Genomic DNA, 14520 nt, shown 5'->3' with positions numbered 1-14520 from the left:
AGGAGAATTGGAATATAAACCATCCACTCTGAAACTCCTTTGTATCAGCTTTTCTTCAACATTCAGCAATGATACTTGCCTAATGTATCACATTGAAAGCCTCCAATGCAAGCCATCGGATTATAGGAAACCAATGCCTATGTCTTTCATGATGTGGAGATGCCGGTGATGGACTGGGGTTGACAATTGTAAACAATTTTACAACACCAAGTTATAGTCCAGCAATTTTATTTTAAATTCACAAGCTTTCGGAGATTTCCTCCTTCCTCAGGCAAATGTTTCAATGTCTTTCAAATTCCTGTCAGAATGTTTATTACGTTGCTTTAGAGTAGATGGTGCATTTTAAATAGATGGGACACAGACAGTAAATAATGTTTTTGCATCTGAAAACACCATTCATTTTGCATTTCAGTAAGTTGCTGAACTTTTTCGGTTAAAAAAAATGTAAACGATTTTCAAATCTTCATCCTTGAATGTGCTCTGGATGGGTCATAATAATCACCTGACTTCCCTTCAGATGTGCTAATGATCCTTAAGATTGCATTCTCACTTTATTCAGTATTTTTAATATTTCCCGATTGCAACATTATCAAGGAATTTACATGTAGTGCACCGTGACTTAAGTAAATGATGCAACATTATAACAGGATTTCCTTGTAATTGCTCTACCCCCAAGAAAAAAAGATCACTTCAGAAAATACTACCTCCCAGGATTCATTCCTTCTTTTAATCTAAACTATGATTGTATTTAAGAATACTTTTTCGTGATTGTTATGAATTCGGGTCTGCCTTAGATACCTTCTTGGGTTCAGTGGCGTCATTAACGCCCGTTAGCCGTCTAAGCGTCTTATTTTTACACTAATTGACTCACACTACCCATATCTACTTGTACAATAGCAGGATATAGAGTATAACCATGAATCCCCCTTGTGATCTGAACCAATTTCCGTGACTTTTGCATGCATTTTTCTTCAAGCTTTCCAAAGGTGGTCTAAGTTTACACCAGCTGAGATGAGGTTTGGTTCAAATCATTAAATTGCTTTATTCCACAGTAAGGTGAACATAAAGACCAACAGAAATTATCAGATTTACTTAGTTCAATCAATAAAAAACTTATTTTTTGCATAATGCTAGTATAATGATGAATTTGCAATGCTCCTCCACTTTGGTAGATCATCTTATTTAATTTAAACAGAGTAACCCCTTTGCATTTTGTCCCACTCACCCGGTAACAATTCCTCACTCTCACTATCTAAATTCCCCCCACAAATGAAATTCCCTGTGCTTGTGCCTGAGAGAGAGGAAACCAGCGAAGCAGTTGGTAATCTGGGGGAGGGAATTGGGCCAGAGGTGGACGGGCCAGGGTGGCTTGGCTCTCTTCATTGATGTGGCTCTTCATCTTCCTCGTATGGAACAAAGCCAAAGGATGGACTGTGGTCCCATTCCTCCTTCTCTTCCTCCACCTCTTCCTGCAGCCCCAGTAGCTTTGGTAGATCTGCAGGAAAGGATGATACAGGTTGAGAAGGAGTGAGCTTGACTCGTCAGGATGAAGGAGACAAGGAGGTAAAAAAATCATATATGTGCATTTGCAGTTAGAGCTGAAATTGTAGATGCCGAGTTATTCACCTGGCCCCCAGCAAGATGACACTGACCACCGCTAAAGGGAGGTTGGAGATGGGACAGTAGTTAGCGAGGGCAGGGGGATGTGGCAGGCCTTTTTCTATGGGGGGGTTTGGGCGTGATGATGGCAGATTTGAAAGGGAGGGCAACAGTGCTTGAGGAGAAGGAATCGTTTACAATGTCAGCTAGCATGGGGGCCAGGAAGGGAAGTTGTGTGGTCAGGAGTTTACTGGGAATGAGTTTGAGGGAGCAGGAGGTATGCCTTATGGACAAGATCAGGAAATTTAAACTGTACAATATTTTTACAAAGATATTTGCAGATTACAAAATAAATCTTTTTACTAATATTTGTGGTTTTCATTCATTTGTTCCCAATATTTTTTATGTACATGTCTATATATTGAGTTAGTTATATTGTTACTCTTTTGCTATGCTTTTATAGATATGCATGTGATTGATATTTACATTTTCTTTTGCTCCAAGCATTTGCAAGTATGAATTAAAGGGCAAATAAAAATTCACTGCAGTAAACTTGAACCAACTAATGAGAATAATGTTTTAGTCCATGCTTTGTAACAAGAAAATTTGGTTGAAATATATATATTTGAACCACATTTTAAATTATCTCAAACAAATGTAAGTTATATCAGTTAGTTATTCAAACTTGAAATGAGCATTATTCGGTAATGAAGTCAGGATTGAATAGGATAATTCTTTCATTTATAATACATAATTTGTTTAAAATCCCTTTGCATCAATCAGAGCCTGTGTTTTAAATGTTGCTGTTGCCACATAGATATTATTGCATTATGTTCTGGAGGCAAATTATTGGAAGGCACTGAGTTATAGCAATGATTACACATCCCACAAGGACGTTCAGAGTTGTGATCATACATTTTTAATGAAGTCAATTTAATCAATTTTAATGTTTAGGTTAATTTCTTGCAAAACATAAAACAAATTTTGTAAAATTATTATACCAACTTTCAAATTCTGGTACGTCATATTGTTACAAGTCAGAAGATAATTTATAAAAAGAATTTTTAATTACATTGCTAGAGTCAGCAAGCATTGTATGAATAAAATATATATCTGCAGCACTAATGGTACAGAGCATAAACAACCTTTTGAATCATCTGACGTCTGTTCACCAAGTGATAATGGAAAAAAGAGGAGTTGGAGATTTCTAATAAAGTGGTTTGAAATGGCATGGTCATCAAGGATCTCTCGCCTATAGTTCAGCAACAGCTGTGTGTAGACAATGGAATTTGAGTGTCAAAGATAGCACTGAGGATGAGCGTCTGTTGTCAGTTTTACAATAAAGATAAATTTGCATAATTACGAAAGAAACAACCTTAGCTTGATAAGCTTGTCTATAAAGATGGTCTTTTTTCTAAACTGGCCATAAATGCCTGCTAAATTTGGTGCTGACTCACATTCATCCTTCCATCTTTGGCTATTCATAATTGTCTGCTCTTTGTGTGTAGGAATTACTTGACTGTAAACTATAAAGTCTTGATTGACTTTAATTCATTAATAGGGATAATTCTACCTTGAGGGAATCGTATTGACAGCAGACCAGCAGTGTGCGCACCAGCAACGACACTCCAAAAGGTAAATGAATTGACCTCCAGAATTTCAACTGTATCAGAGATTCAGATTTTCACGGGTTTTGCGATATGACATTGGATTAGGCTCCTCTTATTCTGGCTTGCTGAACATACAATGCGTGCATTATGGTACAAAAACAGCATCACGGCACAAATCCAGGGATATTCCCCAGGGATGTCAGTTTTCTGCCCAGTTAAGTGGCATGAAAGCCATTTTTATGTTTTAAAACTGAACCTGGTGGCAAAATCGCAACTCAGTAGAAATATAAACTGCCCAACCTTTCCATGGGCCTTGTGCACTGCCTCTGGATTCACCATCTCTACTTATCATAGAATGGTTCCAGCATGACAGGAGGCCTTTAGGCCCGTCGAGTCCATGCCGGCTCTCTGCAAAAGCAATCTAGCTAGTCCCACTCTCCTGCCCTTTCCCCATAGCCCTGCAAATGTTTTCCCTTCAAGTACTTATCCAATTCTCTTTTGAAAGCCATGATTGAATCTGCCTCCTCCACCCCTTCAGGCAGTGCATTCCAGATCACAACCACTCGCTTTGTAAAAAAGATTTTCCTCATGTCACCTTTGGTTCTTTTGCCAATCACCTTAAATCTATGTCCTCTGGTTCTTGACCCTTCCACCAATGGGAACAGTGTCTCTCTATCTGCTCTGTCTAGGCCCTTCATGATTTTGAATACCTCTATCAAATCTCCTCTCAACCTTCTCTGCTCAAAGGAGAACAACTCCAGCTTCTCCAGTCTATCCAGGTAACTGAAGTCCTTCATCCCTGGAACCATTCTAGTAAATCTCTTCTGCACGCTCTCCAAGGCCTTCCAAAAGTACAGTATCCAGAACTGGACATAATACTCCAGTTGTGGCTGAACCAGTGTTTTTTTTTAATTTGTTCATGGAATGTGGGTGTCGCTGGCAAGGCCAGCATTTATTGCCCATCCCTAATTGCCCTTGAGAAGGTGGTGGTGAGCCGCCTTCTGGGTTTATAAAGGTTCATCATAACTTCCTTGCTTTTCTACTCTATGCCTCTATTTATAACACTCAGGATCCCGTATGCTTTTTTAACTGCTTTCTCAACCTGCCCTGCTACCTTCAATGATTTGTGCACATTTACCCCCAGATCGCTCTGTTCCTGCACCCATTTTAGAATTGTACCCTTTAGTTTATATTGCCTCTCCTCGTTCTTCCTGCCAAAATGTATCACTTTGCAATTTTCTGCGTTAAATTTCATCTGCCACGTGTCCGCCCATTCCACCAGCCTGTCTATATCCTCTTGAAGTCTATCACTATCCTCCTCACTTTTCACTACACATCCAAGTTTTGTGTCAACTGCAAATTTGGAAATTGTGCCCTGTACACCCAAGTTCAAGTCATTAATATATATCAAGAAAAACAGTGGTTCTAGTACCGACCACTGGGTAACACTACTGTATACCTCCCTCCAGTCTGAAAAACACCTGTTCACCACTACTCTCTGTTTCCTGTCACTTAGCCAATTTTGTATCCATGCTGCCACTGCCCCTTTTATTCCATGAGCTTCAACTTGGATGACAAGCCTATTATGCGGCACTTTATCAAACGCCTTTTGGAAGTCCACATACACCACATCAACCGTATTACCCTCATCAACCCTCCCTGTTACCTCATCAAAAAACTCAATCAAATTATCACGGAGAATTACATTGGATGAAATCATAATCAGGTGAGAATGGTGCTGGAAGGCCAGTATTGTGCTGCTCTCCAAAACCACCACAGCAATATAAAAAGTGCCTTAAGATATTCTGGCCTGTATTTTCATGGGAACAGAGGAACAGGAGTAGATCATTTAGCCCCCTCCAGCCTGTTCTACTATTCAATGAAATCATGGCTGATCTGTGACCTAACTCCATATACCCGTCATAGCCTCATATCCCTTAACCTTTGGTTAACAAAAATCTATCAATCTCCGATTTAAAATTAACAATTGAGCTAGCATCAACTGCCGTTTGCAGAAGAGAGTTCCAAACTTCTACCACCCTTTGCGTATAGAAGTGTTTCCTGAAAGTCCTGGTTTTAATTTTTAGGCTATGTCCCCTAATCCTAGACTCCCCAAATAATTTCTCACTATCTACCCTACAAGTTCCCCTTAATATCTTGAAAACTTCGATCAAATCACCCCTAATCTTCTAAATTGGTGGAATGGGCGGACACGTGGCAGATGAAATTTAACGCAGAAAAGTGCAAAGTGGTAGGAAGAACGAGGAGAGGCAATCTTCTAAATTCCAGGGAATACAACCCTAGTTTGTATAATCTCTCCTTGTAATTTAACCCAGGTATCATTCTAGTAAATTTACGCTGCACTCCCTCTAAGGCCAATATATCATTCCTAAGGTGCGGTGCCCAGAACACAATATTCCAGGTGTGCTCTAACCAGGGCTTTGTATAGTTTTAACATAACTTCTACTCCCTTGTATTCTAGTCCTCCAGATATAAAGGCCAGCATTCCATTAGCCTTTTTGATTATTTTCTGTACCTGTCCATGATATTTCAATGATTGATGTACATGGATCCCTAAGTCTCTTTGGACCTCCACTGTTTTGAGCTTTTCACCATTTAGAAAATACTCTGATCTTTCCTTTTTAGGTCCAAAGTGGATGACCTCACACTTGCCTACAATGAAATCTATTTGCCACAGTTTGCCCATTCACTTAATCTATTAATATCTCTCTGTAATTTTACACTTCCATCTACACTGTTTACAATGCTGCCTATCTTTGTGTCATCAGCAAACTTGGATACCCGTTATCTAAGTCAGTAATAAATACAGTGAATAGTTGAGGCCCCAACACAGATCCCTGTGGGAGACCACTAGTCACATCCTGCCAATTTGAGTACCTGCCCATATCCCTACTCTCTGTCTCCTGCCGCTCAGCCAACATCTTAACCAGGTCAATAATTTGCCCTCAAATCCATGAGCTTCAACTTTAGCTAACAGTCTCTTATGAAAAACTTTACCGAATGCCTTCCTCTGGCAAACTGTTCATTTTCAGGCAGTCCTGGAGGGCTGTGTCAAGGAGACCTACCACTAAATCTCTGCCCTTGAGTCAACCCAACAAATTTTCCTCCCCCTCTCCCTCCCACAACGAGCAGCGATGTCAGCCATCCACCCTTTGATCACCTTACTACATTTAAATGATGGCAGAGGGTGTGCGGGAGGGAATCAGGTCTTGGACTCCAGCTAATTCCTTTCATTTACTGGCCCTCCACCACTATTGCTAAAGGAAGGAAGAGAGTGAGGGCGAAGGAGTGGGTTGTGTTGACAGGTAAGAAATGTCCACTTCTCTGCCCCTTTATATTACAAATAGCAAATTACCTGATCTGAGATTGTATTAAAGCCCCTTCAGATTTCAGTGTACATTATTTCGGAGGCCTTGGCCCTTTTAACAGAAGCTCTGCCCATTTCCGGTGCTGCAACAAGAGTAGAAATACCATTTGGAGCCTGCATTTATTGTTGATCCTGACTCAGCAAAATGGGTTGGGATTATAGTAGGGTCAGTCCAGCTGGCAAAAGGCCCGTCCTGACCCATTTCCGGTGACAGAAATGCTCTGGGAGGAAAATCCAAAGAAAGAAAGAAAGAACTTGCATTTATATAGCGCCTTTAATGACCTCAGGACATCCCAAAGTGATTTACAGCCAATTAAGTACTTTTAAAGTATAGTCACTGTTGTAATGTAGGAAAATGCGACTGCCAATTTGTGCATAGCAAGGTTCCACAAACAGCAGTGAGGTACGTGACCAGATAATGTTTGCGGTGTTGGTTGAGGGATAAATATTGGCTAGGACACCAGATGAAACTTCTCTGCTCTTCTTTGAATAATGCCATGGGATCTTTTCCGTCCATCTGAGAATTAACAGGGCCTCAGATTAACATGCCACGACACCTCTGACAGTGCAGCACTCCTGTAAAATTCAGTGAATTCCACCTTTTCCCTGAGTCTGTAAAATTTGGCCATTGACCGAAATTCTAAGATGGAAGGTGCAGTTGAGGGGTCACCAAACAAATCAACAAAACACAGTGGAATGTGGGGAAAAAAACAAGGTTGAATTAAACAGCCACCACCCAGTGAATCACATCTCCAGACTAGGTGGGGCCATGTCTTTGTTTTAAAGCAAAACCGATCAACATCTAGGACGTTGGATACAAAAGGAGCCCTGTATAGCAGGTGATCAACAATCAGCATTAATTCGAAGAACAATAGCCCATCGAGAGAGGCAACTGCAGCAAGACGAGGGGCCATCGAAACCCATCAAGGACTTTTAAGAGGATTTGAAAGAACTTTTAAATGAACATTGAAGTAACCTTGTTAACGTTAAAAACTATTGTAAGAGAGGGGTATAAAAGTGGAAGCCCGAAACCCCCTTCTCTCTTTTATCTCTCAGATTCCTCACTCGTGCAACTCAGCCCTGACTTTTGGGCAGATTCCTCCACCACCTGAGCTCTTCCAGCGAAACCAACGAACCCTATGTGAGAGAACAGGTCAGCCAGACCTGCAAGTGCGCAAGGATTGGTGAGCCTCGACCACGTGTGTGTGTGTGTGTGTGTGTGATAGGTGTCTCCAGGGTCCCCACCAACCTCTTAGCTTAGTGGGGTAGTGTACTGTAGTGTGTGTGTAACCCAATATACTGCACAGGACCATTTTAATCGTCATTTTCTTTGCGTTGGCGGTACAATAAAACCAACCTTCCAATTCAAAAATTGTGTGGTCGATGTGCTATTCGGCTACGTGATCCATCACCGGGTGCGTTAGCATAAGTCCCGTTTTTCCCGGACCCCGATCCGTGGGATATAGGTGTTCCTGGGCTAGACCGGGGACCCGATATCAGCACCGATCAATAAGGTGAGAACACCATACACTCCCTCAATACTGCAGTGAAGTGTCAGCCTAGATTACATGTTTAAGTCTCTGGAGTGTATCTTGAATTTTCTACAACTAACAGCCATTTTCAACTGCTCTTATGGTGCAAAATGGAAGGCGACCCCAAGCGAAAAGTTGATGTTTTACATTTGTAGTAGATTGTGACACACAATAATGAGTCCAGTCCATTTGTAAACCTTTGTTGTGAAGCCTCCTTTATAAAATTTGAAATCCGAGTTCAGTCAATTTCAATTTTTAAAAATATTTTTTGATATTTTGAAGTCTGCCATCTGGAAAGAACTAGACGTAAGATTTTTACATATGTAGATAGAGCTAAAGAGAAATGTTGCACCTTTGAACCACACATGTGAATGTGATTTATCTTGAAGTACATTTTAACACATTTTTCATTCTTGTCTTGGATTCTTTCTTTGATCTTTTTCCCCATCCTCAAATGAATTGTGAACATAAAGTGCAGAAATCCAAACTAATTTCTCCACATGACTCTTCATGGTTGCTCTTTTACTTTGTCACAATTGATTTACTATGTCACATGTTCAGATGCACTCTTGTATATTTAGGATTAAATATGAAATCTCTCAGAATCCCATTCTGCCTTATCAATGGCCGGGTCAATGATTGAATCATCTCATTTAAAAATTATCCATAACACCAGATTATTTGCTCCACTGTGTAAAAAGGACATGCATAGCTCTTTCACAAATGTCACAAACCAAAAGGTGGAACTGATAAAAACTTCAGTATTTATTAAATGAAACTGTCACTTTAAATCATCAATTTCCATTTCAATCTTCACTCAGATGATTGGATACAAGCTCTACTTTCAAAAGGTATTTGACCATTTTAGTTTAAAAATTGTTCATTCATTTTTATGTCTATTTTGCGATATTTCATATTGTTATCTGGGTGATTACAGATTGCTAGAAATTGCCTTTGACCATTTGTTGGACTTTACCTAAATGAGTAAGAATTTTACTTGATGAGGACTTCACAAGTGCTTTGATTCCACATCTATATACAAAATATGTAAGATAGCACATCTAGCATGCATTTCCTGTCCATCGCACTTCCCCTGCTCAAATTTCTGTGTCACATTTGAAAAAAATGTATAAAGAAACATCGTTCATCACACTTCGTTCACCTGAGGAAGGAGGTAGCCTCCGAAAGCTTGTGAATTTAAAATAAAATTGCTGGACTATAACTTGGTGTTGTAAAATTGTTTACAATAAAGAAACAAAGGCAGACATTTGAAACAGGAGCCACAGTGTCTGCAACCTCTGATTAGCCTCAGGAATTTTACTTAAAAACAAAGGCAGTTATTTGACACAGGAGACAGAATGTCTGTAATCTCTGGATGACCTTCACAATCATGAGTAAAAAGCTCGAGTTGTGACCTGGAGCCTGAAGCACAAATAGACTCTGACCTTAACAGCAATTAGGCTTTGTGGTCTTAAAGGACGAAGTTTTACCTTTGCAAAATATATATTTTGCATTGAAACAGCCTATTATCTGACTTACCATATACAATGCCATGGGAGATCCACAAGTAAATATAAATGTTTCACGTCTAGCGTGTGTCCATTGTACTTCAGACACTTTCAAATGCGACACTGAAATTTGAGTGAGCCACTTGAAGTGTGATGAAAAAGGTAAGTGTGAGATGGTGCATTTTGGTAGAAAGAATAAGGAGGCCACATACTGCTTGGATAATAAGTGTCTAAGTGGGATAGAAGAGCAAAGGAATCTAGGGGTACAGATGCACAAATCACTAAAAGTAGGTCAATATGGCCAAAAAGGCAAATCAAGCACTAGGATTCATTTCTAGAGGGATAGAATTGAAAAGTAAAGAAGTTATGTTAAACTTGTATAGAACCATGGTTAGACCACACTTGGAGTATTGTGCACAGTTCTGGTCCCCATATTATATGAAGCACTGCAGAGGGTGCAAAGAAGATTCACAACGATGACACTAGAAGCTGAGAGGATTAACCTTATCAGGAAAGGCTGAACAGGCTGGGGCTTTTTTCTCTAGAAAAGAAAAGGCTGAGGGGTGACTTGATAGAGGTCTTCCAGATAATAATAGGGTTTAATAAGGTAGACATAGAGAAAATGTTTCCACTTGTGGGGGAGTTCAAAATTAGAGGTCATAAATATAAAATGGTTGCTAATAAATCCAACAGGAAATTCAGGAAAAACTTCTTTACCCAAAGAATGGTAAGAATATGGAACGCACTACCACAAGGAGTAGTTGAGGCAAATAGCATAAGGGGAAGCTAGATAAGCACATGAGGGAGAAAGGAATAGAAGGATGTGATGATAGGGTTAGATGAAGTAGGGAGGGAGGAGGCTCGTGTGGAGCATAAACTCCGGCACAGACCATTGGGCCGAATGGCCTGTTTCTGTGCTGTAGTTTTGATGTAAATGCCAAAAACAAGAAGGAAAGCCAGTCATTTTCTTCTAGTATTTATGACCTTGAAGATCTGGGCCTGGATATAGGGCCATAGTTGGCTGTGGCAGGGCATATCTGTCATTAGTTAGACATGCCCTTTGCACATTTAGGTTTTTAAATTTTTTGCATGGCAAATTGCTGGAAGTGCGAGCTGATAATGTCACAGCAAGAGAAACAGGGCATCTGGGACCTGAATGAACAGGCCAACCAACAGGGTATCTCCTTAACCAATCAGATTGAAGGACTGTGAAATTAACAACTCAAGGACTGAGAAGGAAGTGTGAATTCGAGTGGATGAATTCAATGTCAAATCAGGTACGGAAAGAGAAATAAAGAGAGGGAAAGAAAGATAGGATTAAGAGAGAGAGAGGAAAAAGAGACAGAAAGAAAAAGTAAAAAATGTAAAATTACAAAATGTAACATTTTTTAAATCTCCAACAATGAATACCTGAAGGAATGAGACTTCACGCTTGTAATAGTTCATTTTCAATGTCAGAGAGGTTGATTGGGAGTAATTAACAATTATCATGTCGTTAAAAGGGTGTTTACACTTGAACTGATAAGACTCAACTTTCTGTGGTGAGTTTAGTTCATATCTACTGCACAAATATGGCAACTTCACACTGTTCAATGCATTTCAATGGTGAGGCAGACAGCGAAATGCCATCTTCGTGAAGCTAATGGTGGAGCGAAGCATCTCGGACAGCAACTTTTGGATATTTGTGTTCAACCGTACATCTGCCCCTTGCCTGAAGTTGCTGTACCATTTGCACATAAATAATGGCAGGCGCCATTAGCCTCACCGTTATTTTGATAGCAAAATCTGGCCCATTGGATCATGCCAGAATTGGGGCACGATCCCAGTTCAGTGCATGCTGTATGTGCCTAATGAGATGGCGGCAGGACCATGGCAAATAGGTCTGCCGGCCTCATTTGCTTGTTGCTGGCGAGCTAAGGGAGCTAGTCACGGTATCAAAGGCAGCTCACCAGATCTGGGAGCAAGCAAGATCGGCTGGCTTGGACATCAGACAAGGTCGTTAAGAGAGTCCAGGGGGGTAGGCAATCAGGAGGGGGAATGGGCAAGCGATGCTGCTCCTTCCGATTCCACAATAAGGTATATAAAATAAGTTCAAATTTACCTTTAAGGATAGCTGTTTTTGCTGCCAACCACCTGAAGAAACTGACCACAGCATGCATGAGGCATGCTGCTTTCATGCGCAAGTGAATTTTACAATGGAAAGGATCTAACACCTGTTACAGGCGTGCGCCCTAGACGTCTGTGCAGGAGCCTTTACCAATATGGTGGGCAGTGCACTTCCAGCGCAGAATAGGTGCCTGCAACTGGCCCCCATATTGGACCATTAGGTGCCCGTTTTTAAGCCCCGGTTTCTGACTAAGCGTAGGAACCAGGAATTTACAAGCAGCTACCAATCTATAAAAACCTCCCTCACAATGAATAGCTGCTCACTTGATCTCACAATGTACCTATTTAAACTACTTCTCGACATGGATCATCTCCACCATAATGGTAAACATCATAACTTTTTTTTAAACTAAGGTTCCATAATCTGAAGGTTTTGCGATGTCAGAGTAAACTGTCATCCCTGCCCCCACAATTTGGAATGGACTGTGTATCCACCTCCGTGGGCAGCTAAGAATTCCGCTCCTCCACACTTTCACTGGCAAAGCAGGACTCCTGGATTTTTAAGGCTTCTGTGTACTTATGTAGTTTGTCCCCAAAATGTTCTTCTGTTATTCTCCCTTCATTTTCTGAGGGTCACATCATGGCAGGGGCTGGTACTTCACTGCTACATTGTCCAAACGGGCATTCTTCATGTGTTAGCTCAGCCAGTAGAGGAATCACAGCTGAGCCTAATCCTGTTCTCACCCAGTGTTCCCCATGCACGTTTCCATTAGGAGTCACTACATATTGATCAGAAGTAGGCTGATTTTGCCCCTGCCTAGCCCAGGAGCAATTATATCACCCATACTAACAGCCTGTCTGAGATCAGTCAACTCTTCAATGACCAGGAATTGAACCTATTATTCAATACTTCACTGGGCCACTGGGGGAATGTACTTTTATAGTTTACGTCAAAATGTCAGTACATTTACGGAAGTACAGTCTGTCAATTGGATAATAAGAATCATTAAATGTATAAATTCACAGTCCAGTTGCTTAAATAGCAGATTGATATTGACCCATTTTCATTCTCACCACTTCTAATACCTTGTGTAAATGTCATACCATAAGCTCTGCCAGCAATCCTAAACTGTAGTACTAAATGTTTACATAGTACAGCATGAATAAGTTATGTACTGAGAGTTTTATGAATCATTTATATACATAATATTTAGAGAAACAAAATGGTATAAACAGTAATAAACATATATTGATTAAACTTATGCACATATATCTAAGTAGGGCTTCAATTCAACATCATATATGTATTTTGTTATTCATACTTAGGTGTCTATTATTACAACTGTAAAATGGCATTAGGAAAAGGTTTAGTACTGTAAAATACTCATCGTGCACCTTTTATGTGTACCTCATATACCTGTTAAAGAAGTGACAAGTCTGGTGATTGCAGACCCAAAACTGTAAAATTCTCAATAGAGGATCGGAACAGAAAGAAGCAAATACAAGGTTATATAGCAGCACTGAATACAAAAATAAGGGGGTAATGATGAATCTATGCAAGGCATTGTTTAGAGCACAGTTGGAGAAACGCATGCAGATTTATGTACCCTATTATAGAAAAAAATGGAGCCATGGAAAAGGTGCAACGTAGATTCACTAGGAATAATACCAGGGTTGAGACGATAGGGATAAGTAAGACTGTATTCACTGCAGCATAGATGAATTTACAACATTTTGAAAGTGTCTAAGAGAATATGTTAACTAGTCAACTTTGTTATATGAGATTGATTAAGGACAGCAAGACAATATGCTGTACTTACAACCAAGCAAGCTTAGTCAGTAACCGATGTATCTCCAGTTACAATTCTTGAACTCAATCATCAAGGGTTGAATGAATGTGTCCAGGAAGAAAACCGTCCCAGCACATTCCCTTAACTTAGTAATCCCTGATGTGATCTATTGGTTGATTCCCTAACATCAATCCTTCATCTGTACCATTGTAGCTAAATTGAATTTGAGCCAATGGCAAGAAACATAGAAAATAGAAGCAGGAATAGGCCATTCGGCCCTTTGAACCTGCTCCGCCATTCAATATGATCATGGCTTATCCTTTATCTCAATACCATATTCCCGCTCTCTCCCCATACCCCTTGATGCCTTTTGTGTTTAGAAATATATCTAGCTCCTTCTTAAATATATTCAGTGACTTGGCCTCCACAGCCTTCTGTGGTAGAGAAAGCCACAGGTTCACCACCCTGAGTGAAGAAATTTCTCCTCATCTCAGTCCTAAATGTCCTATCCCATATCCTGAGACTGTGACCCCTCGTTCTGGACCTTCCAGCCAGGGGAAACATCCTCCCTGTATCCAGTCTGTCTAGCCCTGTCAGAATTTTATATGTTTCAATGAGATCCCCTCTCATTCTTCTAAACTCGAGTGAATACAGGCCGATTCGACCCAATCTCTCCTCATACGACAGTCCTGCCATCCCAGGAATCAGTCTGGTGAACCTTCGCTGCACTCCCTCTATGGCAAGTATATCCTTTCTTAGGTAAGGAAACCAAAACTGCACACAATACTCCAGGTGTGGTCTTACCAAGGCCCTGTGTAACTGCAGTAAGACATCCTTGCTCCTGTACTCAAATTTGTCCATCAACATTTCCCAATCTATCACCATTAGAGTTCCCAGTCGCCCACCCCTTACAAGGCTAATGACAGCAAGAGGGTAGGAACTCCCTACATTGGAAGTTTTCACTGCTGTTGACTTTAAAGATGGAGT

This window comes from Heptranchias perlo, chromosome 9, assembly GCF_035084215.1.
Source record: "Heptranchias perlo isolate sHepPer1 chromosome 9, sHepPer1.hap1, whole genome shotgun sequence".
NCBI classification, from domain to species: Eukaryota; Metazoa; Chordata; class Chondrichthyes; order Hexanchiformes; family Hexanchidae; genus Heptranchias; species Heptranchias perlo.
The sequence above is the reverse complement of the archived record's forward strand: the minus strand, read 5'-3'. Positions refer to the sequence as shown.